We start from the raw sequence: 24,178 nt of genomic DNA, 5'->3' as shown, positions 1-24,178 counted from the left end.
GCACCCACAGCCACCATTTCTGAGCTGGGCTGGGCTGGGTTGTGGGCCGCATTTTGTGCCATGGGGTCTCGGCAGCATCGGCTGCGATTTGGTGGGCTGTCTCTCTGGGGTGGTGGCAGGGCCTGTGTCCCACGTGGGGGAAGCTGAGTGTTGCTTTGTGGGTGCTAGGTCTGTGGTGCCCTTTCTCTGTAATGGCCAGTGCACATCACAGCAGCTCCTGCATTGAGAATCTTCCCCCTGGTGGTCAATGCGTGTCATAGCAACCAGTCAATCAGACACAGCATATTAGCCTTTTATCTATATTTCATAATATTACATAGAACTTTATACAAATAAATTGTGCTATCTTTTAATATATATTACCTTTTTTCCTGTGTGGGTATGCTCTTGAATCAAGAAATCAGGAAAATCCCAAGTGAAACCCTGGAGTGATATTAAGTAACTGCTTCCTTTTGCCCATGTGCTGGTTAACTCAGAGCTCATTCTCTATCTGAGAACTCTTGTACTGCAGCTATGTGGAGCTTGGTTAAAGACTGAAAGTAAAGAATTGCTAACCAGGCACCAATCCCAGGCCACATGTAATATTTCAAGACCTATTTGAAAGGCTAATTTATGAGAATGCTTAATGCTTGAAGCAAAAAAAAAAAATAGTTGGAACTGTAGGGAGCGGCTATAGGGTTAAGCCTCCGACTGACCTGTTGGCAAAGCCACAAACAAGTCCCAGCTTAGAGGGCACAGCCCTCTTAGCATAATTAGGCTTGACCTTATGATGTTCCCCAGATCTTATCTGGGTAGCTAATGAGCTGAGGGAAAAGTAGCAAGTGCTGCCAAAACAAGTGAAACTTACAAGAACATTGTAACTATGGTAATCACTACCTTATTGGATCCGGCCCGTTTGGAATGAATAAAACTAAAAAAAAAAAAAAACGAACCCTTTTATTTAATGATGTTTACTTTGAATTTATATTAGTTCATACAAACACTCCATCCATGTTTTTGTTCCGGCCCTCCGGTCCAGTTTAAGAACCCATTGTGGCCCTCGAGTCAAAAAGTTTGCCCACCCCTGACCTAGACCCAGCTTATTGTCTTTGTCTGTCTTTTCTTCATCCTTCACCGCCCTCCCTCAGGCTTGCGAACCCTTCGCTGAGCTGGCTCGGCACATGTGGCGCCCAACTTGGGGCCTGAGTTTGGGGGAACTTCAGTTGTCAGGTGAAAGGATGCTCCAGTGAAGCACGTGCAGAAAACAAGAAGGAAGGTAAGGAGCGAAGTTCAGTGATATAACTAGGTGTAAAACATGGGAAATTCAGGATCGTATATACGTATCCATGCTTAAGGCTATGCTCCAAGCACGGGGCTGTTCTGTGAGGTATCAACAGCTTTTTGATTTGTTGGATTTTGTAAGTAAAACCTTCCCATGGTTTCCTGAGGAAGAAAAGGTAAATGTAGAGGCATGGGAGAAGGTAGGAAAACAACTTAGAGATCATTATATAGTTGAAGGTCCAGGGAAAATTCCTCTTTCTACTTTCAGTCTGTGGTCCCTGATTTGGGACTGCCTAGAGCCCACTCCCGAAAGGAAATGGATGAATGTGGCAGGGGAACTAAGATGGATAGTGGAAGGTTACCAGAGGCTTAATATTGTTGCAAAGTTTTGTCTCTCACCTGGAGATATTTGTGTTTGTGCTGACATTGGACCAGCCTACGTTCAGGGAACAGTATTAGCTGCTGCATTAAAGGAGATGTTACTCTCTGGTCTAACATGGCCACTATGCCCACACTGCCAGAGACGCAGGAGAGCATCAAGGAGGAGATCAGAAGATAGGATTTTCTTTTGAATTGTTTACATCGAGATCTGCAGGGTGGGATAAAGGATTTATCTAAAGAAGAAAGATTATGGGAAGTACAAAGAATTTTGACAGCCCTCAAAAGAAAACTGAGAGAAACTAAAAGACAAGAGTGTGAAACCAAGATTGCACAAGAGATAGCCAGTCTTTCAAAAGAGGATGTTTCCAAAGAAGAAATGAATGAAAATGAAGAAGTTATAAATATTCTCCTTGCCCAGGAGAATGAGATCCTGACTGAACAGGAGGAGATTCTAGCCATAAAGCAGTTTCTCCACCAACAGATTGCCTCCGAGAAAGAAGAGATCGAGCACCTTAGAGTTGAGATTGCCAAAATTCAGAGTCGTCAGCAGCACGGCCAGAGTGAGACGAAGGAGTATTCCTCTGAGAGTGAGATCGAAAGTGAAGATGAGGATGAGCTTCAGATCATTTTGGAAGATTTACAGAGACAGAATGAAGACCTAGAAATAAAGAACAATCATTTGAATCAAGCAATCCATGAAGAGTGAGAGGCCATCATCGAATTGCCCATGCAGCTCCTCCTGCTCCAGCTGCAACGAGCCAAGTCCAAGAAGCTCCTTGTCCCATCGTTCAAAAGACTGAGAGTTGTGCCAATGACAGCAAAGTGAAAAAAGAAGAAACGAAGGCTAGGCAAGGGACTGAGGTGCCAACATGAGGTCAGCTGAAGAAGTTAACTGAGGCCCAGCAGATGGTAGAAAAGCAAGATGTGGAAGCTACTCCCTCAATCATGTTTCTGGCTATGCTAGCATTGGTTAGCTGCCAGTCTTCTGCAAAGTCATGCACAGCCAAGTCCAAGGACTCTGAGTAAATGAGCAAAAGAAACTTTCATTTAGTAGAAAAATGTTACTGTAGTTTGATTTCTCACTTATTGGTGTTTTGCATTGGCATTGTTTTGTTATTGTTTTAATAGTCAGAGTTTTGTTCTTGATGTTTACGTTCTACTTTCATTATAGTAGCTTAAAAATAAAAGAAGGATGAGATGTAGGGAGTGGCTATAGGGTTAAGCCTCTGACTGACCTGTTGGTAAAGTCACAAACAAGTCCCAGCTTAGAGGGCACAGCCCTCTTAGCATAATTAGGCTTGACCTTATGATGTTCCCCAGATCTTATCTGGGTAGCTAGTGGGCTGAGGGAAAAGTAGCAAGTGCTGCCAAAACAAGTGAAACTCACAAGAACATTGTAACTATGGTGACCACTACCTTGTTTACCTCTGGCTATAAAATAAAGGCTCAGCTTGCTGTCTGGATCTCTCTCTCTGTGGCCTCAGTCAGTCACAGGAAGATCCAGCTTATTCTCTTTGCCTATCTTTTATTCATCCTTCACCTCCCTCCCTCAGGTTTTTGAACCCTTGGCTGAGCTGGCTCGTCACAGGAAACTTTTCCATAACTACTTTACTTTTCATGAGAAGGAAGCAGATATCATTCTGAAAAGCAACCCGGGAAGATGTCAGGTCAGTTTCCACAGATTATCCAAAGCAGGGCTGAGATGTTGATCTGAGACTTGACAAAGGCTCAAGCTGGGATGTGGGCAGATGCCTGATAACAGAAGAAAGCCAGCCACCTGCACGTCAGATCGGATCTCCAACTAGCCATCACTGTGTTGCTAACAGCTGGGAGGCAAGATGGACTTGGAGCAGATTGAAACAGCTATGGCCTTTCAGCAGAACATCACCTCCACTTACCAGGGCATTCAGAAGGTGAGCGGGAAGGATCTAAAATGATCTCACCTGAGAGTTTTCTTTTCTCTTAGCAAATTAAGCACAAGTCTGTGTGTAGACATGATGAAAACATCGTTTCTTGGGTTGTTATCAGAGCCCGATGTCCTTGAAAGTCAACCAGAAGTTCCTTTTCTTTGCTATAAAGGTCAACATGTGTAGAAGAATCACTTTTTAATGGTTTTGATGAGAAAAGTGAGTGGTTAAGCTCTGAAGCTAAACAAGAGTCTTCTGCTGAATAATAATTGTTGAGAGGTCAGAACATTTCCCGCCTGCCTTTTAATAATCCATAGGAGAGGACTCTTCAAAGAAACCTCTCTCAGCAACCGGGCTTCGATTGGCTTTCTCCTTTTTCAGAAAAGTTAATGGATGTGGTCCTCGTGCCCCAACATGCTTCCAGCTTTCCAAGGAAAGCTAGCTTTTGTTGGCATGCTCACATTCTTGAATTTAATAGCTGCTTGGGCTTGAGGATGGGCTGCTCTGTAATGGTGATAAATATCTCTTTTGATTCTATCTTTCCTCCCAGATATCAACTTTTTTCTATATGTTCATAATATCTGCAGATTAAATTTTAGCCCTCAGTCTTCCCAGTTTATGAATGAAAAATACTTCCTGTGAGTATTGTATAAAGAATGAAAATAGTTCCATCTTAAAAATTGGTGTTGGAGGCAGTTTATTTTTATTCTTATGGGTATGTGTGTGCATGTGTATGTGTGTGTGCATGTGTGTGTATGTGTATGTAAGGAGATGGTTGAGTTCTAGTCAGTAGATAAAGCAAACATACTAGTACTATACAATCAAATTTACCTTTAAAATGTATCTTAGAACACCCAGCAGAGCCAGTTTTTCTTCCAGTGTTGAAACAGTTGCTATTTTTTAGGTTGGACACCAGATGAAATAGGTGATTTGTGTTTAGGTACCAAAACAGGTGCCTTAAACATTAGAATCATACGCACACAATGAGAGGGATATAAGATTGAAACCAGGGTAGGAAAAACCAGATTCCTGTTTCCCATTCCTGCTCACTTCAAGACTCTGAGGAGCAAAAGAGCCAACAGTATTTCAATTAGCACCTGATCTCATTTTCATCCGTATTTTTATTTTATTTTATTTTATTGCTTTTTAAAATATATTTTATTATTTTATATTTACATATTCTTTCCAATTGTTTATTATTATTATTTGAATTTATCTTTATTGTTGAAAGCATTACAGCTGCTCCCCTCCCCCTTTTTTATCTCCATTGACTCCCTCTACCCTGCCCCTGCCCCTTCCAGGCCTTCACCACTCTATTGTCTGTGTCCATTAATTCTTATTCTTAAATAAGCTGTTAAGCACATAGAGATGAGTTGCATTTATTTAAATATGTGTGTTGTACCTACTTGATATATGTATAAGCAGACACATACACCACAAACAGTGGTAACACATGATATTTTTCACATTCTCCTGAAGTTACTTTTCGCCATGCACTATGGCAAAAAACAGACAAAACAAAAACACACACAAAACAACAAAAACTGAACTGAGATATCCAATGTCTTTGTTGTTGTTGTTGTTATTGTTAAACACACAACTGTCAACTTCTCCAGTAAAACAAGTTCAATGAGGAGATGTTTTCAAGAGTCTTTTCACCGGTTAGGCTACCTTGTACCTTGAGTTATTCTGTTTATTTGGGTCGTTTGATTTTCAAGATTTATAATTAGGCATATGAAGAAAGAAAGGGCAGGCAGGAACACACTGGGAGAAAGCGGGGAAAACTTTCAGATGCCACATAAAAAGCCAGGATAGATTCCCTCAGGTAACCAACCACTCAGCTTTGTTTGGAACACAATTGATCTTGTCAGGACATTGATATCAACAAAGAAGAATTAGAAAATTTCTTAATTAGTGTTCCATTTAATCTTCCATTGTCAAGGTTAACACTTTGATTAATGGCAGTAGTATTCAGGAGTAGCTACAAACTGATTTGAATTTCCATTAAAGTATTTAACGTTCCTACCATTCACCATCTCAATGTTGCCTTCCTGAGACTTGCTGTGATGGAAGGAGTTTAAGCAAAGCAAATGAGGGTTGTTGTTCTTTTGCCAAGATATGAATTCTGAGGAGCAGATTGTCAACCTTTGTCTTTTGCTGAAAACACAGATGAATTCATCAACCATTTCCAAGCTGCCCTGTTTCCAGGGTCAGCCTGCAGTGAGTGTGATGTCTACTCTAGTGATCACACAATTTAGTCTACTGAAGGGTCCCTGGGGAGTGTAATAAAATGAACATTCCTGGGCTCTACTCTCAGATCTTAATTCAGTAATTGGTTGGTGGTAGGATTTGGGTATTGATTTCTTATCAGTCTCCCCAGGGATTCTAAAGCAGAAATGCTACCAGTGACCTTTTCTCCCTTCCTATCTGAAATCAATAAAAAAGATATTTTAAAGAAAAAAAAGTGTGTATTTCTTTATACATTCACCAACACCAGGAAATAAAAGTTTTAATCTCTTCCTCTCATCAAACCAGGGACATCAGTATTATATATAAATTTTTTTTTCCTAGTGAGATTCCTCTTTTCACCATATTAAGAATTTAACATATTTCTTATATTTAGAATTGCCAGTTCCTTGATTATGATGCCTTTCAAATATTTGGGTGCCTATCATTTTCTTATTGATTTTTAATAATGCTTTATATATTAATGTGTTCCTTTGTTGATAATAAAAATTCAAATCACAAGCATTATTATTTATTGAGCTCAGCTTTTCATGTGATATTTAATTTTCCTACTTTAATACTGTGAAGTATTATCACACTTTTCTCTTAGCCATATACTGTGCAAGATAGTCACCTAACAAAGAGCGAGATAGCAACTGAGATAGAGGAACCTGTCTGAGATCACACAGCAAGTCAAGGATGGAGCTGGAAGGTAAGGCCAGGTCCGCTTCAGCCCAAGCCCGTGTGTGAGCATGATGCGAAGGCCCATGGAGTACTATTTCCTCTCTACCTCCTAGGTTAGGGGGCAGCAAACTGCATTTCACAGGCCACACCTGGAGTGTCACTTGAGTCTGTAAATGAAGTTTTATTGTAACATGGCCACGCCCATTCATCTCCTGCTACTCTCAACTGCAAGGGCAGACTTCCAGGGTTGTGACAGAGACCTGATGGCCTGCAGAGCCCTAAGGCATTTGCTGCCTGGCCCTTTACAGAGAAAGTGTGCTGACCCTTGAGGAGCTTGTCATTCCTGGAGACCATGCAGATACTGGCTCTCCTGGGTCCGTCCTTTCTCTCTGTATATCTTACTGTTCCCTCCACATTTCTACCTAGAATTAAGTAAACACTCTTACCATGCAGTCATGTTAGCTGTACACTATCCAAGAATATGCTTCCTTTTAATTAAAAAACTAACTTTTTTTATTTCCGAAATACCCTATTCTCAGTCCTTCTTATTTCTTAGTATACTGTCTTGTTTTAATGACACACTATCTTCTTGAATGTCCTTAACTAACTTTTTAAAGATGTTATTTTGAATAAGAGCTCTTTTGTTTGTAAGTTGTTTCTGTTTTTTGGTCCACTGTTCCTATGAAGATCTGAATTTGTCATTTCTGGAAGTTGCTGTGGAGGCCTCTCAACAAAGATGTGGGTCCCACTGAAAAACTCAGACAGACTTTCCTTCCACGGCGTCCCAGCTCACTGCTGCACACAGGTGAATTCAGCATCTGTTCATGAGCCTGGCCCTGGATATTATTGTAGGAAAATGGATTGTGTGTGTGTTTGTGTGTGTCTGATTGTGTGCCTGTCTGCGCCCATACACATTGTTATTCTACACTCAAAGTGCTCCTGGCCCTCACCCTCTCTGATGTGGCTGAAATCCCCCTGGGTCTTCCCTGCCATGAGAATTCAGTGTACTTGGTAGCTAGAGAGACCTGTTTCTTTTCAGCTGGTCATAGTGGAATTTATTCCAGCAAATAGTCTTAGGTGTTTGGTAGTATGGCGTTGGGCCCTTCCTATATACCAGGGCAGGTAAAGCTCTTTCTTTGTTTTTTCCTCTTTGTGTTTGATAGGGATGAGGCTGTGAGATCATGTGAGCTGGAAGAATACATTAGACAAGAACTGATTGTTCTTAATAGCACTCAGTATTTTAGCTGAAACTCAATAGACATGTCAGTAAGACTCATTTGCTAAACAAGCTTAAAGCAACCAACAGGCTGCAGGATGGAACGTGTTGTACAGTCAGTAATAACCAAGGCCCAGCGTGCAGCATGCAGCGTGCTGCTCGGAGCCCACTGAGAACATCCGTGCCCCGTCTGGGCATCAGCTCCTCTCCATCCAAAACATTCCAACCAGAATAGAAAGGAGTCTGGAAATAATGTCACCTTGTTGAAGATGCGCTTAAGATTTTCACTTGGCTTCCAAATGAAACAGAGAACAATATGATGGGTGGCTTTCACCAATGGAAAAAATATATTAATGATGAGAAGTTATAAGGAGTCATTGCTTGGTTTAAAGGATGAAATGGCATTCTGATAATTAGAGATATCTCAAAGATAGATAGGTCCTGCTCCAAAAATATTAGATCATTTTAGTGAAAAGCTTCATTTTGAGATGAAAATAAACCCCCCTTTGAATCACTAACTCTGTGATCTGTGGTAAATTACTGAACTTCATTAAGCCACTAGTTCTTAATCTTCAAAGTGATATTAACAGTAATCATATTTAAAGTAGAATTATAAAAATACAATTATATTATAATGAGATGTTCTTAGAACATCACACACTCAATAAATACAGTGATGCTGCCCTTGATGAGTGGTGAGCTCCCCATTTTCCAGGTGCGTTAAGGGGAAGCCTGGATATTCTCCTCCCTAGAATAGTGTATGGGGTGTACAGTCAGTAATAGCCAAGACCCGTCGTGAATTCCATTAACTGGGGGGTTGAGTTCGATTGTTTAGTCCAGTAAGATTGTTGGTCATCACCAATGAACTGACTTTGATTTTCATATTCTCTCCAGCACTTGTCGTTTGTTGATTTGTTGATGCTAACCATTCTGACAGGTGTAACAAATATTTATTGACTACCTGTGATGCACCAGGACAAAACTAGTGCTATAATTCCAACTGATAAGAAGATAAGATAAACTCTTGGTTTCATGGAGCTTATATTACAAGTGGTAGAAGAGATAAGAACTAAATCTTAAAAAGAAGAAAAAAAAACCTAGTGATAAACTCTCAACTTAAAATTAAAGGAGGATAATGTAACAGATTGTGACTGGGAAATCTTCTCTGAAGAGATGGCATTTGCCAAGATCAAGAGACCATCTTTGTGAGGAACATAGGTATGAACACTCTTCTAGGATGTGGCATTTGCTCTAATCATTCTTTGCTTATGGAATGCTCTATTGATTTGCACCATAGAAGACCTAGTGCAAGGATTCCTAAGATAGAAATAAGCTTGGAATGTTCCCAAAATAAAAAGATCAGTGGGATTGAAACATAGAGGAGAAGCAGGTATGATGTCCACCAAGACCCATTTCTCCTCTTCTGGGCACACAGAGATGCCACTCTGCATGGTTGGACAGAGGCATTGAAATTTTTCTGTCCAATGAAGTGTAAAAACAATGATGAGTGTTCTTCCTCCATGGAGCAGGAAAAAGGCACTTTGATTCCTCAGTCTTGCTCTTTCTTTCCCTGTAGGCATGAATGTGAAAGGCTTTGTGTGGAGATGGCTTATTCATCAAATGGAGAGTGGATGTTTCAGAAAGAAACTCTATAAACAAGAAACAAATGTCTCATGTTAAGCCACTGAGAGGTAGAGTTGTTTGTTAAAGCAGCACAACCTAACTTATCCTGACTAATTCAGGGAAGGACTTGTAGTAGAGGATTTGTGAACAAATGTAATAAACATTCCTTGGACAGCAGGCAAGTTATGTGATCTATCAGCTACTGATTCACTACATTGCCACAACTGTCCAACTCTCAACCCCAAATCTCTCAAAATTTGCCTGACCTGTTGAAGCCATGCCTCCTCACCCTACATCAACTACATGATGGCATAAGAAATTCAACTACATATACTTTGTGGACTTGAGGTCAAAAGGAAAAGAAAAGAAAAGAACAGACAGATGCCATAAGTCTTCTAAGGAAATCTTTCTTTATACTCTTCACCTCCTTGTTTTTTCTCTACTCTAGTCATTTTTTTCTAATTTGTTTTGTTTTGTCTTTTCACTTTTGCAAAGTATTTTGCCAAAAGTTATTTATCAAATAAAGAACTAATTTATAAATATTTGTTATAATTTTCTTTTTCTGTATTTGGATTTCATTTTAAAGAAGGAGATTGCCAAGTTCCAAATATAATTAAATGCACACCTGTCTAAGTTCTAAATCAGAGTCATAATTAACAGTATTTTAAAAGGAAATAAAGCAAATACCATATTCCTTTTTCCTCAACAATCAAATCAAATTTGACATCAGGTATAGAAGTCAGTGATTGCATGACCACATTCAATATTATTTTTTTAAAATATTTTTGTTATGCTGGTATCATTGCCTAAACTTCACAGTGGATTTAGAACTGATATATATTAGTCAGAGTTCTAAGCACTATATATACTACCTCATTTAATTTTCATGATGATACTGTGAGGTGCATTGCATTATTAGGCTATTTCATATATGAGGATACTGAAGCAGAAGAAAAGTTGAACAACTTGTCGAAGGTCATACAACTCATAAAAGTGGCTGAGCTAAAACTGAGTCAGGCAATTTGACCAAGGATCCTACATTTTTAGTTATTATAAAAAACTGTGTGACAACATAAGAAAGCCAATGAGAGAAGCATGTACCTGAAGCCAAGAGGATAATGTACTTGTAGAGTGACCACTGTGATTTGGGGAAGGTGTGTGATGACACTTTCTCTGTCCTGAGATGGAAAGTTAGCCATTGGTATTGAAAATGGCTGTGTTACACAGAATAGGTTATTGAATCTCTTTGAACCTCAATTTTCTTCTCTGCAAAATAGAAATTACAAAACCTGCCATAGAGATTCATGATGAAGATTAAAGGAGAGCATGTTGATAGGACAAATAGCAGGCATTCAATAAATACCAGTTTTCTGATTGAATAAGCTCTTTATTTCCTTCCTACCCCTCCTTGACACCTTGGGGACTGGTGGTATCTATTTGTAAGTTGTCTTACAGTCCAGGGATACAAGCCACTGCATATATACAATATGGTCACTCTTTCTAGAATCAAGAAAGATTTTTTAAATGTCCTCTGATTTACTGTCTCCACACACACACACAAATGTGATGTGCACTGAAGGTAAATTAGGCAAGACAGGCATTACTATCTACATGGTAATGGCGGTTTCCTGAGGTCAAGCTGACTGCCCACATTCACAGTGCTAGTAACTAACAGGGGCCAGACTACAAGCCACACTCTTGCCTCCTTTTCCAGAAGCTTTCCTACCACGTCCCTCTAAAAAGATACTAATTTATTATTTGGTTTCTCTCAGCTACAAATCACCTTATTTTTCCATTTCCCCCTAAATCATTTTAATGGACACCAAGCTACGGAGAAATTCTGTGTATCACTGTCAAATCGCCTTTTGCTCAAGATCACCCTGCCATGTTACTGACTAAATGAATCTGCCACATTGACCAGAGAAAAATATATATAAAGCAGAAGTCCTTAGTGATCATTCAGGGACGATGTTGGCTGGAGGGCGCCATGGGAGCTGGCTTCACCTGGGCCACTGGGGACAATTAGGAGATGCTGCCCAACGCCTCTCTGTGTTCCTGGGCACCTCTGCACTCACTTAACAGGGCAATGCTGCTTTGTCTCTGCCCCAGCTTTAATTTCACTCCTGCAAACCTTGGCAAACGTTGTTCACAGCCATGGCAAACCTTGAACACAATTTGATATCATATGTGTGGACAGTGTCTGTGGCATCTTGACCTTGACCTGGAGGCTCTTACTTCTACATGTGGGAGACAGCCAAGCTATTGTGTACTTATATGAAATAAAAGGACTTTGGGAGCTATTTTCATGATTTCTTGAAAGTCAAGGGAAGGAGCTGGAGTTGAGATGTTTGAAATTATTGCTATACCTGATTTCAAATTACTCTGTAAAATATTAATTAAAAAAAAGTTTACCTCATAACATCTAGTCACACAGTCTTTGGTGAGCTGGGATGTCCAGGGTTTACCAGGAATGTGAGGGAATGGAGTTGTCAGATGATGCTGCAAGAGCATCTGATGGGAGGGCTGGAACTTATTTCCAGTACATGTCTGCAAGCTTTATTTTATTTCAGGTACTTTATCTCAGAAAGTTCACATGTTTGTGTGCCTCTGCCTGAAAAAATTACATCAGGATCCAAATGATAAAACAAAGGAGAGGGCAAAAAAATAGGGTGTTTTCTGAAAATATTTTGAGTCACAATTTGGTATCCAGCCATAGGCACCATCCTCTAGAGATAGGTTTTGACTTGAAAGATAAATAGGGAAATCTATCACAAATATGGAAGTAGTAAAGCGAAGATTTCTGCTCTATAGAAAAAATAAAAAAGGGGTGGGGGGTCCACTACTAGAGTGAATTTGGATTGATTTTCAAAGAAGTTGGTCTAGGACCTTCTTAAGACTGTCAGTCTAGAGATAGTGGTTCTTTCTCCACAAACTAATCTCATCTCCCATGGCCCCATACAGGTGAGGCTTTGAAAGGTTTTTAACAAAGTTCTTCAAGCTGGAAGGCAGGGAACTTGAGTCATATGTCATCCTAATGGTGTACTGTTTATCCTCTGTGCTAGCTTTATTTTTGTTGGCTGATTTTTTTTTAGTGTGTATAAAGTAAGATTCACTCTCTGGGGTAAAGTTTTATGGGTTTTGACAAATGCATAGAATGATGTTATCCACAACCGAAACCATGACACAGAAAATTTCCATTATTTAAAATTCATTTGTGTTTCTCCTTTGTAGTCAATTCTTCCCTTCATCATCATCAACCCATGCTAAATACTCATAGTTTTTTCCTTACAAATGTGTTAGATAGTTGGAATCATACAGATAGCCTTCTGACCTAGCATAAAGTCTTTGATAGTCACCTATGTTGGTGCATCTATCTGTAGTTTGATCATTTTATTACTAGATATTAATCCATTGTACAAGGAGCCACAGTTTTCTCTTCATTCCCCAGTTATGACAGTTTCCAGTTTTTAGAGATTATGAGTAACACCATCCTCAACATGTCTGCATAGGTTATGGTATAAGCATAAGTTTTCGTATCACTACAATAAATATCTAGGATGGGAAGTGCTGGGTTAAATAGTAAGTGTATGGTTAACATTATAAGAATCTGCCAACACGCTTTCCAAAGTGGATGTATCAGTACCATTTTGTTGTCCTACCAGCAGTGAGTCAGTGTTCCAAAGGCTCTGCATCTCAGAAATGTCAGGTTAACTGTTTTCATTTCCTTGTTCTTTTTCTATTGTGTTAGGTGTAGTGTAATATCTCATAGTAGATTTCATTAACATTTCTCTAATCCCTAATGATGCTGAGCAGCTTTACATGTGCTTATTAGCCATCCCTATATCTCCTTTAGTGAAACGTCTGCTAAGAATTGTATGCCCTGGCTGATGTGCTGATGTGGCTGAGTCGGTTGGGTGTCCTCCCGTGCACCAAAAGTTTGCCAGCTCCATTTCAGGTCAGGCACATACCTGGGTTCTGGGCCCTATCCCCAGTAGGGGGCATGTGGGGCACCCCATTGATGTTTCTCTCTCTCTCTCTCTCTCTCTCTCTCTCTCTCTCTCTCTCTCCTGTAAAATAAGAACTTTGCTCATTGTCAAATGAACTGTTTTCTTATTGTTGAAGTCTGAGAGTTCTGTATATATATTCTGTATAAAGTCCTTTGCCAGATATGAGTTTTGCAAATATTTTCTCATAGTCTGTGGCTTGCCTTTTCATGATTGTAACTTTTTTCTTCAAAGAGCAAAAGTTCTCCATTTTGGTGAAGTCCAATTTGTTAATTTTTTTAAAAAAATTTGGGAATCATGCTTTTGGTGTCATAGCTAAGAAATCTTTGCCTAACTCAAGGTCATAGAGATATTCCCTTGGGGTTTTCTTCCTAGAAGTGTTGTGCCTTTAGATTTCATAATTTTTAAGTCTATGATTCATTATGAGTTCATCTTTGCATAGGGTAAAAAGTACAGATCAAGGCTCAATTTTCCTGCATATTCTAGAAAAAATTTGTTGAAAAGACTATCCCGTCTTTCCTGAATTTCCTTTGCACCTTTTCAAAAATCAATCAACTGTAATGTGTGGGTCTAGTCCTGGACTTTCTAATCTGTTCTATTGATCTACTGTTGACTTTTATCCAATATCATGCTCTTTAGCCTTATCATTGAGCACTTTTCTGCATGTATATTGTATTTCACTGGAAAGTCAAATGCCATTATTTCCTTAAAAATCTATTCCTTTCACCATTTTCACTGCATGTAGTACTCTACTCTTTTTTGATAGTACTCTGCTCTCCATTTTCTCTAATACTTTCATTTTTATTTTTAAAATTCACAAGCCAACAAGTCTTAAAAATCTATATACTGTATGGTTCCATTTATCAGTGACTGGCAGAAGTTGGAGGGAGGAATGATGGAATAGTCATGATGTTTCTTAGGGAGGTTAAATTATTCTGTATGATGCCATAATGGTAGCTACATGATATTGTGTGCTTGTCAAAAAACCCACATAACTTTATTTGTAACACAAAGAGTTAATGTATGTAAGTTGAAATACAGCATTTAAGAGTTTGAGGAATCACAGGATGAAATATACCATGACAAAAGAATGTAACTGTATTACAAACAAATGAAGTAAACGCACTGAATAGGGTAGGAGAAAATGTTGCTAATCTAAGTAACTTTAGAAATGAGTCTGTATGATGCCATAATGGTAGCTACATGATATTGTGTGCTTGTCAAAAAACCCACATAACTTTATTTGTAACACAAAGAGTTAATGTATGTAAGTTGAAATACAGCATTTAAGAGTTTGAGGAATCACAGGATGAAATATACCATGACAAAAGAATGTAACTGTATTACAAACAAATGAAGTAAATGCACTGAATAGGGTAGGAGAAAATGTTGTTAATCTAAGTAACTTTAGAAATGAGTGGGTTTTTAACACTAAAGGAATTTCACATTAGCACAGTGCTTTATAAAGGTGTTTCCCACGGGGATGACACTTAATAATTCTGAAACGATTGTACAAGCAGGCTGGAACTGAACAACTAAGTAAATGAATAGCGGCTGAGGAGAACCAAGTTTCTCATTGGTGGAGTGGAAACTTACAATCAAGCAAGAAAGAATGTTAGAATGATCCATGTGGTAATAGAGTTGACTTAGAGTAATTAGCATAAACTCTGTTTAGCTCATTTTAGATACAGAAGAATATGTACAGAATTTGTATAGATATGTGCCTATACACAGAGTAGCATATACAAATTTATTAGAACAAAGTCTTTTATAGAAAAGATTTGTTATAAATATGCCAAGACTCCATGTTTGAAAACCATCAATTAAAGTGTCAACAAGTTATCATATCTACCTCAATGAGTTTGTTATTATTGTGTTATGATGAAAGGCAGTAGAAATGGAAAAATGAAGCTTAGAATGATTTCATAGCTATCTTTTCTTTCTGTGTTTTCTTAATAGGTGGGAAATGCAACCATGTGCAATTTACATCAGTAACTCAAGGAAAAAGGGGGTGGGGGTGAGGTATGGACATGAGCTCAGGAAGGAGCCATAAGCCAGCAAGGTGACAAATGTCTTCACCCTACCCCAGGTAAAGTCGAGGGTAAGCATAGCAGGAATGGTCCAGTTCAGTACAGCTGTGAAAAAGTCTTGCCATTGAAGTGGAAGCCCAGTTGCACCGTTCACCATATTTGTCACCTAAGGGTTTGAAGCTGTCAGAGAATCATTTCAAAAAATGTATGTATAATACTTGCCTTTGAGGCTTGAGGGTGGGGGTTAAACTATGATTAAGCTTTGAAAGTGCTTAGCAGAGTTTGGCCGGTACCAAGCAGTGGTAAACATTGGCTTCTAATTTTAGTCATAAGTTAGAAACAAACTAATCTGGAATCTCCCATCAGATTCTATGACCAGGTTTCTCCTTTCATCTTCTTCTCCAAGGGAAGACACCAGAGCTCACAGATGCAATTTCAGCTCATTGAGAAGGAACACATTTCCTCTGAGTCCTCTGCTTTTGGAAACCAGGATTCTGGGCAGAGCAGTGGTGTGAAGAAACATCTCCTGGGAAAGTGAGTTAAGGCAGTTGTGCCTCAGATTTTCGTCTGTAAAGTGGGATGATACAGTACCTACTCTATAAAGGCCAATATGAGGGTCAAAGTGCCTAAAACAATGCCTGGCACATAGAAAACATTCACTTTGTCATTATTATGTATTGAGTTATTATTAGTGTCAAAATTATCATGAGGCATATAACTGATACCTTAGCAGCCTGGTAGCCTTGCCATTAGTCTGTTCCCTAAATATTCTTTCTTCCAGAAAGTGTACCCAAATGTTAGAAGGTGAAACAATATTAATATGGCAATGGAGGCCACTCAATGTATCTTAGAGAGGCTATTGCTCTCGTTGTAATGTTTCCTAAGAATCACATGGAATGTTGGGTGAAATATTGAGATCTTGGCTAATAGGCCTCAAGGCATAAGCCTTGTTAGAGATTATGGAGAATGTTCCTGAAAGGGAAGAGGAGAGAGACCGGAAGGACCAAGAGGGGAGGGGAGATCTGAGAACGCAGTGTCAGATGGTGTGCAGCTGCAGCCTGGGAGCCCATGTGGCATGGATGGATGGCCCTGTGCTAAGAATCAACATGTTCACAGGTAACCTGTTTGCTTTGCGGAAAGCTCCTCCTGCCCAACAACCCACCCCCATCATGAGAAAGTCTATTTCACTCATGAATATGTTGGACCTGTGGGGACCTTTACGTGTAGACATTAAGAAGGTAATGGGTTGTGGGCAAAAATGGCACATGCATAGAAAAAGACACTCAGAGGCAGGAAAGCATTCAGCCTCGTCCCTTATTAAATGCAGAATCATAGGGGAAGTTTTGACTGTTTCCAATGTCTACAAGGCATGGATGTAAGACTCACCTTCATCTTTACTAGATCTTACCATTGTGTCTCTGTGCTGAGTCCAGGACCTGCAATATAAAAATGAATGAACAAATGAATGAATGAATTCACAGATGACATCTGGGTTACATATGTCTCAGGCATTGCATATGTAAGCAGTATTGGCTTTCAAACTATTCAGGCATCATTTGCAGTTTTCTAACTGGTCTTTGTAGCTGAATGAGAATGTGTGTTGAACCAGATTACTTGAAATACATTGTATCCAAACATTATTTATTCACTGTCTGTTTTCCTTTAATACATTTACCATGCACTGCTCCATTGATCCTTCATGTTAGGCAGATGAAACAGAATAGACACATATAACAGAATAATGTCACATAGTGCTATGGAGAATATTGAAGAGGGTGTCAAATGGCTTTTGGGTTGATGCATGAATGATTTAGTCATTGAATAACTTGGAGGTAAAACCATCTAATGGAGGCGCACTGGGCCAAGGATGAGGCTGATGAGATAAAAGGAGGGTAAGTGCATGGATTGGATGGGCTACAAGAAGATTAGTACAAGGTGAGTGGAGAGCTGTAGAGAGATATCAAGGAAGAGTTCGTTTTTTATTCTGAGCACAATGGGAAGCCTTGGAAGGGTTTGAAACAGGAGAACATGATCTCATTACAAGAGTGTTTGTTTTCCAATAAACACTGTTCATCTCCTCTGTATCTCATTTGTCCATCACCACAAACCTGGAGTCAGCTTTTACTGCTGCCTCTTCCGAAGATGCAGCCAGGGCTCAGAGCAGATCATTGCTTTATCCAAGGTCATGTGGGTAAATGGAAAAATTGAGGACTTTATAGCAGGGCAAGTGAGAGTGGCCGCCTCTCAGCTGGAGCTCTGTATTTAATAGTTGATGGAAGGGGAAGGAGACCTTTCTAAAGTCTCTGCTAAAAGACACAATGTGGTACCATGACTTTTTCAATGCTCTCTGCAAAGTAAGCTAAAACTCATCTTTCAAAGAAGCAGGAGTGAAATGCTTTTTCTTCCAAGTCTATCTTTTACTCTTGTCTTTGCTGAGTCTGCATATGCACCATCCCTGCTGACTTCTAAGGCAGTTAGCTGGTGACCTGCAGGCTGGGGAAAAAGGTCAAGAGAGAGATTAGAGCTGAGGGAGTGTGAGGGAATGTAGGACTTAGAAGAAAGGGGTGGTCCACACAGCGGGCTTCAGACAGCCTGCGCCAGAGGGGTCTACAAAGGAATTTGTGGTGTTTACATTTTTGTGAAATTAAGTAATGTACCTTGCTGCAACATTTACTAGTTTCTAGAACAGTCCAAGTCAATAGTTTGAAAGTTAGCTTCCATATGACTGATTGATATTTTTTGTTTATGTAAATTTTATTTCTGTGATGATATTATAGGATATGTTTAAAATATTTTATTAAATTTCATGCTATGAAACATGTATGAACTCTGAAAACAAACCTTTATTTAATTTATTTTATTAAGCATCTTTGATCTTTATAATTCAGAGTTGGTAATTTATTCCAAAACTTATACTAAAAGCAAACACAAGAAAAACACTCTTTAAAACCTGGTAGCATTAAAACACTAACTATATAAAATATATAGAATAAAGCTAAGTGAGATAAGGAAAATACTGTATTCTGTCTTATTCTTATTCACACCCCCCTCCCATTTCATTTATTCAACTTTCAGTGAACTAATATGTGTTAAGTTTCTTCTAGGTACCAAACAATATGGTCAGTGGTGTGTAGACAATGGTGAGTAAAACAGACATTGACCCTATGAAGACAAAGAGCATGTAATATGCTAATTAGGCCGGACATCCTTCCGGACAACCTTCTGGATGAAGCCGGGGCTGCCCGGGTTCTGGGTGCCTGCCGGTGGCCGGAGGGAAGCCCAGGTTCTGGGTGCCAGAGGGAAGCCAGTGCCAGCAGCCACGGGAAGGAAGGCCTACTCTTGCACGAATTTTGTGCATCAGGCCTCTAGTAGATAATAAACAGAGACTTATAAATAAATGAATGAATACAGGATTATAAGTTGTGAATGCTAGGGTGCAGTAACAGAAACAGTGGTACCAGCCTGAGGGGCAGCATGCTGTCAAACTGATCATTGCCTCTTTACTATCCCAATGTTCCCTATTTTGTTTTTTTTAGCAATAAAACTATAATTTTTGCTGTTGTCGGTGGAGTTTCAGGGTTTATTATAAAGGTGGCATGGTGACAGTATGCCCTACTTAGAAGAACTACTTTTCCTAGAATCCTTTTCAACTAGACTGGCCCTGTAGCAGAGATCTGGCCAATCAGAGAAAAGGAGACACTGCTTCCAAAGGGGACTGTGGTCTCAGGAGGTACCTTCTTTCCATCAGGAATGTGGATGAAATTCTAGAGTGGAGAGTGGTCATCTTGAGGCTGTGAGGCAAGAAGCATGAGGGAAAAGACAAAAGGAATCTGGGGTCCCACCCATAGACTTCTTGTTACGGGGCCAAATTTGTGCACAAAACTTACTTTAAAATGGGTATCAGTCAGGTTCTCAGGTAAATGTGAGTCCTAAGTAAGGTTGGGAACATGCTGTGATTCTGGAGTGGAGAATGGTCATCTTTGAGCTCAGAGGCTGAGAGCTAGCTTAGGAAAGGAGGCGGGTTGGAATAGAATTGAGCATGGGAGTACCAACTATTATCTGAAGTTGGTGGTTATGTCCATCTGTAGAAATAGATGCTTAACAAAAACAACTGAAATTAAAAAACACACATATACACAATCCCTACACTTTCACATTTTTAATAGAAATGGAACACACCCATATTCACATTGTTTTAGTCATCTACTTCTCCTAACATGAGTAGGCCTAAACATTTAATGAGCAGATGGAAATATCCATTCCTTAGGTTAAGGTTTCATTTCTACTCTTAACAAAAATAATAGTTCTCATCTTTGGTTTGCAATATTAGAGTATTTGGGGAGCTTTTGAATCAATAACCAGCTCTGGGCTCACTCCAGACCAAATGAACCTTAGAAATTCATTAAAAATGAAGCAGATTTAGTAGGTCTGGGTGCCTGGGCTGGGGCCAGGATATTGGGTTTTTTAAAAATATATTTTTATTGATTTCAGAGAGGAAGGGAGAGAGAGAGACAAACATCAATGATGAGAGAGAATCATTGATCGGCTGCCTCCTGCATGCCACACACTGGGGATTGAGCCCACACCCCAGGCATGTACCCTGATTGGGAATTGAACCATGACCTACTGATTCATGGGTCGACACTCAACCACTGAGCAACACCAGCTGGCGGTATTTATGTTTTTAGAAAAGCCCTCCAAGTGATACTATTTTGCAGGCAGGGTTGAGAATCACTGGCCTAGAGGAATGAACTTCAGGTGGGCCGTCCACATGCCGGAATCACCTGAGCAGGAAGGAGAGTGAGGTAGGATGACACAGCAGCAGAGAACATCCTTTATTCCAGCAGAGAAAACCTCACCTCCAGTTCTAGCTTCACTAGTAAATAATCGCCTGATCTTGGGAAAATGATGGAATCTTTCCAATCTGCCATTTCCTCCCTGATGACTAAACTTGATAATAAATGCCAGTTACTACCCACCAAATATCAAGAGCACGCCATATAGTTAAGATCTGCATACGTACCATTAAGTTTCTGCATCTGACAGGATCACACGAAAGTGACTGACTTGGCAATTTGGAGGATATTGGGGGGATGCTCTCATTTAACATGTAGGTGTTGTGAGATGCAAAAAAAAAAGCACTTTGGGACTCCCAGAGAGAAACTCTAAGAGAGCAGCAACCATCATAGCTGAAGCTGAGTGAATGCACCTGGAGGCATGTCATATTTATTATGACTGTATTTAAACATAAAAGGAAATTTTAAAGACCATGATCTCAAATCTGAGCCTCCATCAAAAGAATCCTAGGGCGGCCCCACCCAGTTGCTGGCTCTGATTTGCAAGCCCAGCTCCTCACGGGACAAGCCTGTGTCACTGTTGCACGTTGGGTCGCAGCAGGAATGTCATTTACTTAACCATGGATAATGGCTTTTCTGAGCAACCCCAGGGAAGCCAGAAAGCAAAAGCTTCTCATTAGGATAATAGTATCATCGCTGTAGAGTTAAAATAAACACTTAAAACCATCTACCCAGACCTGTTTATTTTAAAGACTTAAAATTCATAGCCCACAGGTTAAATGTCCAATTCTAGACATTGATGGAGGGCGGTTACGAGTCCCTACATTGGTGGATGCCAATTCTAGCACCTTTGCTATTCCTCTTATAACTGGCCTTCCAACACAGCAGCCCCAAGCCATGTGTGGCTCCTGAAGTCATGAAATGTGGCTAGTTAGAATTGAGCTGGATCAGTGGTTCTCAACCTTCTGGCCCTTTAAATGCAGTTCCTCATGTTGTGGTGATCCCCAACCATAAAATTATTTTCGTTGCTACTTCATAACTGTAATGTTGCTACTGTTATGAATCGTAATGTAAATATCTGATATGCAGGTTGGTCTTAGGCGACCCCTGTGAAAGGGTCGTTTGACCGCCAAAGGGGTTGCGACCCACAGGTTGAGAACCGCTGATGGATGGTCTCAGTCCGCCTGGGCTGCAATAACAAAGCACCATAGGCTGCGGGGCTTCTAAACAACAGAGGTTTGCTTCTCACAGTTTTGGAGGCTGGGAAGTCTACCGTCAGGCTGTGGCACGGTTCTCAGGAGGACCCTCCTCTGGGTTGTGGGCTGCTGACTTCTCACTGTGCCCTCACATGGCAAAGGAGGATGAGAGAGCTCTTCGGCTCCTTTTGATAAGGGCACTGAGCCCATTCACACAGGTTTCACCCTCATGATCTAACCCCCTCCCAAAGCCCACCTCCTAATCCTATCACCCTGGGAATTAGAATTTCAGCATGTGAACGTGGGAGAACACAAACATTCAGTCCATTGCAGTTGCTGTAAGTGAAACATAGACATCAGATTTTGAAGGCAGCATGAAAAAAATGAAGCACAATAATATTCATTCTTATGCTGCTGACAGGCTGAAAGGATGATTTGGGGGACATGCTAGATTAAATAAAATATATTCCTACATCTATTTTGTCTTTATATTACATATATAAATGTAGCTATCAAACATCTAAAATTACATATGTGGTTCACATTATATTTATATTGTGCATCTCTGCCTCAGAGTCTCTGCACTGGAGTAAGTGAAAGGAACCAGAAAGCACAATTAAAAAGATTCACAGCCACTTAAAAGTTGCAAGGACATGGGCACAGAATAAAGGAGCTCAGATCTGTGTAGTCAGGTGTGAAATTCTAGATGGTTTCCCGGAGGGCTGTCTTCTAGAAACATGGAAAAGTCACTCAGTGAAAGAAAATATTAGGACTCAGTCAGTGTTTTGGAGCAAAACTTATCAACATTTAGAGGCTACCAGCTTTTCTCCTTTCAATGTGTCTCCTTTTCTACAGGGAAATTTATTACAGCTAGAATCAAACTCTTGAGCCACATGCTTCTTAAGATAGTTACCAGCGTGGTTCATGGAGAAAATATTAGTAAAGATAAGTTGTTTTACTGGAAAAATGCCTAACAATTTATTTTCTTAAATTGTATTTCAGTAAAATTGACTTTTTTATATATATGTTTGTCATACACACTTTTGTAGCTAAGAGGAGTAGATTTGGTCATTGTGATAATAGAGATTAGCTGGTTTTCTCTTTCTTTTTTCTCCATGGAGATCCATTCCTGTCAGGTTTAAGATGGAAGTGCCAACTTGTACCATTATTCATTTGCATCCCAATAAATACACTTCATTACCAGAGGAAGTTTTCATTTATTTGTAGAAATACATTTCTTGATGATTAATTTCATCTTTCCTTCATTTTTAAACTGCAGAAGATGTGCTTCAAAACCCAAAGATCAGGTGTATTTCATTCTTTATTGAGCAAGTAACAAAAGAAAACACATTCATATTCTTCAGGAAGCAATCATGGAGCTACTTTACAGCTCATTTATACCAATATCAAACTAATCCAATGACAAGTCAAACATGCTACCCTTTAATCATGGGAAATGGTAAAGTATTTCAGCTGAGTAAATTAAGGGCAATTATCTAAAAATGAGCCACACACATAAAGCTCATTATTGTTGGGTTGAGGGATCCTTTTAATTTACTGGAATTGTTTCCCTCGATATGCCAGATGCCTGTTTTGCCCAACAAAAATCAAAACACCTCAAAGCACCCCATGTGTTAGGGAAACTTGACTTGTTAACTGACATTGGCTGAGGACTTTGTGTCTATTATCTTGGTGAAAAATGAGCATGCCTTGTCTAAAGGAAAGATGCAAGCTTAGAACTCCAGAAATTTCCAAAACAATGAAACAAACACAAATTGGATTCAATTGTATAATTCAGGGGTCCTCAAACTACGGCCCCCGGGCCACATGCAAATACAAATATTGTATTTGTTCCCATTTTGTTTTTTTACTTCAAAATAAGATATGTGCAGTGTGCATAGGAATTTGTTCATAGTGGTTTTTTTTTTAAACTACGGTCTGGCCCTCCAACGGTCTGAGGGACAGTGAACTGGCCCCCTGTTTAAAAAGTTTGAGGACTCCTGGATGTGGGAAAGTCAGCTAAGAAGAAGAAGAAAGAGATTTGGCCTTGGCCACAAATCCCTGGTAAAGGCACAAACAACATGTTAATTGACTTTTCTAAATATGGATGAGACAAAGAAAGATGTGCTTTGTAAAAATGCCTGTTTTGAGCACATATATGTCTGAATTTGTGCCATTTTTATTGAAATTTAAGAAAGTATGTAAATATTTAGCAACACTATCTTAGTATTCTGATGGTTCTGCCAACAATACTAAATGATGTGCCCATGTTAAAGGAAATTTAGTCAATTATGATTTATTTTTACCAGTGGATGCCATAAATGGGATCAATAGCATAAATTATCCAAAACAGTGGATGAATTTAAAAATAAGTTGGCTTCTAATGCACCAAGCTCTCTCACGCTTGGGGTTTAGGCGGTGTGCGTATGTATAGTCATTAGACTTTATATATATTCACATCAAAAGGTTTGCATTTCCTGAGAATGTGACAACTTTCATAATGACAAAAATCTCGAACTCATGTTGGGTGATTGACATCAATTTGCCATAAATTAAGTTTTTAAAAAATGATTGATTGAGCATCTTTTACCATTCTAGATATTCAGGGTATGCACATGATTAAAATATAGACCATGTAAATAAATAAATAAATAAATAAATAAATAATAAAATAAAATAAAATAAAATACAGACCATGTGTGTCTTCTATCCAGAAGGTATGGCAGATAATCTTATATCATAAAAGGCTAATATGCAAATCGACCAAATGGCAAAATGACCAGTCACTTTGATGTGCACTGACCACCAGGGGGCAGATGCTCAACACAGGAGCTGCCCGCTGGTGGTCAGTGTAC

Source organism: Myotis brandtii, unplaced genomic scaffold, assembly GCF_000412655.1.
Source record: "Myotis brandtii unplaced genomic scaffold, ASM41265v1 scaffold647, whole genome shotgun sequence".
NCBI classification, from domain to species: domain Eukaryota; kingdom Metazoa; phylum Chordata; class Mammalia; order Chiroptera; family Vespertilionidae; genus Myotis; species Myotis brandtii.
The sequence above is the reverse complement of the archived record's forward strand: the minus strand, read 5'-3'. Positions refer to the sequence as shown.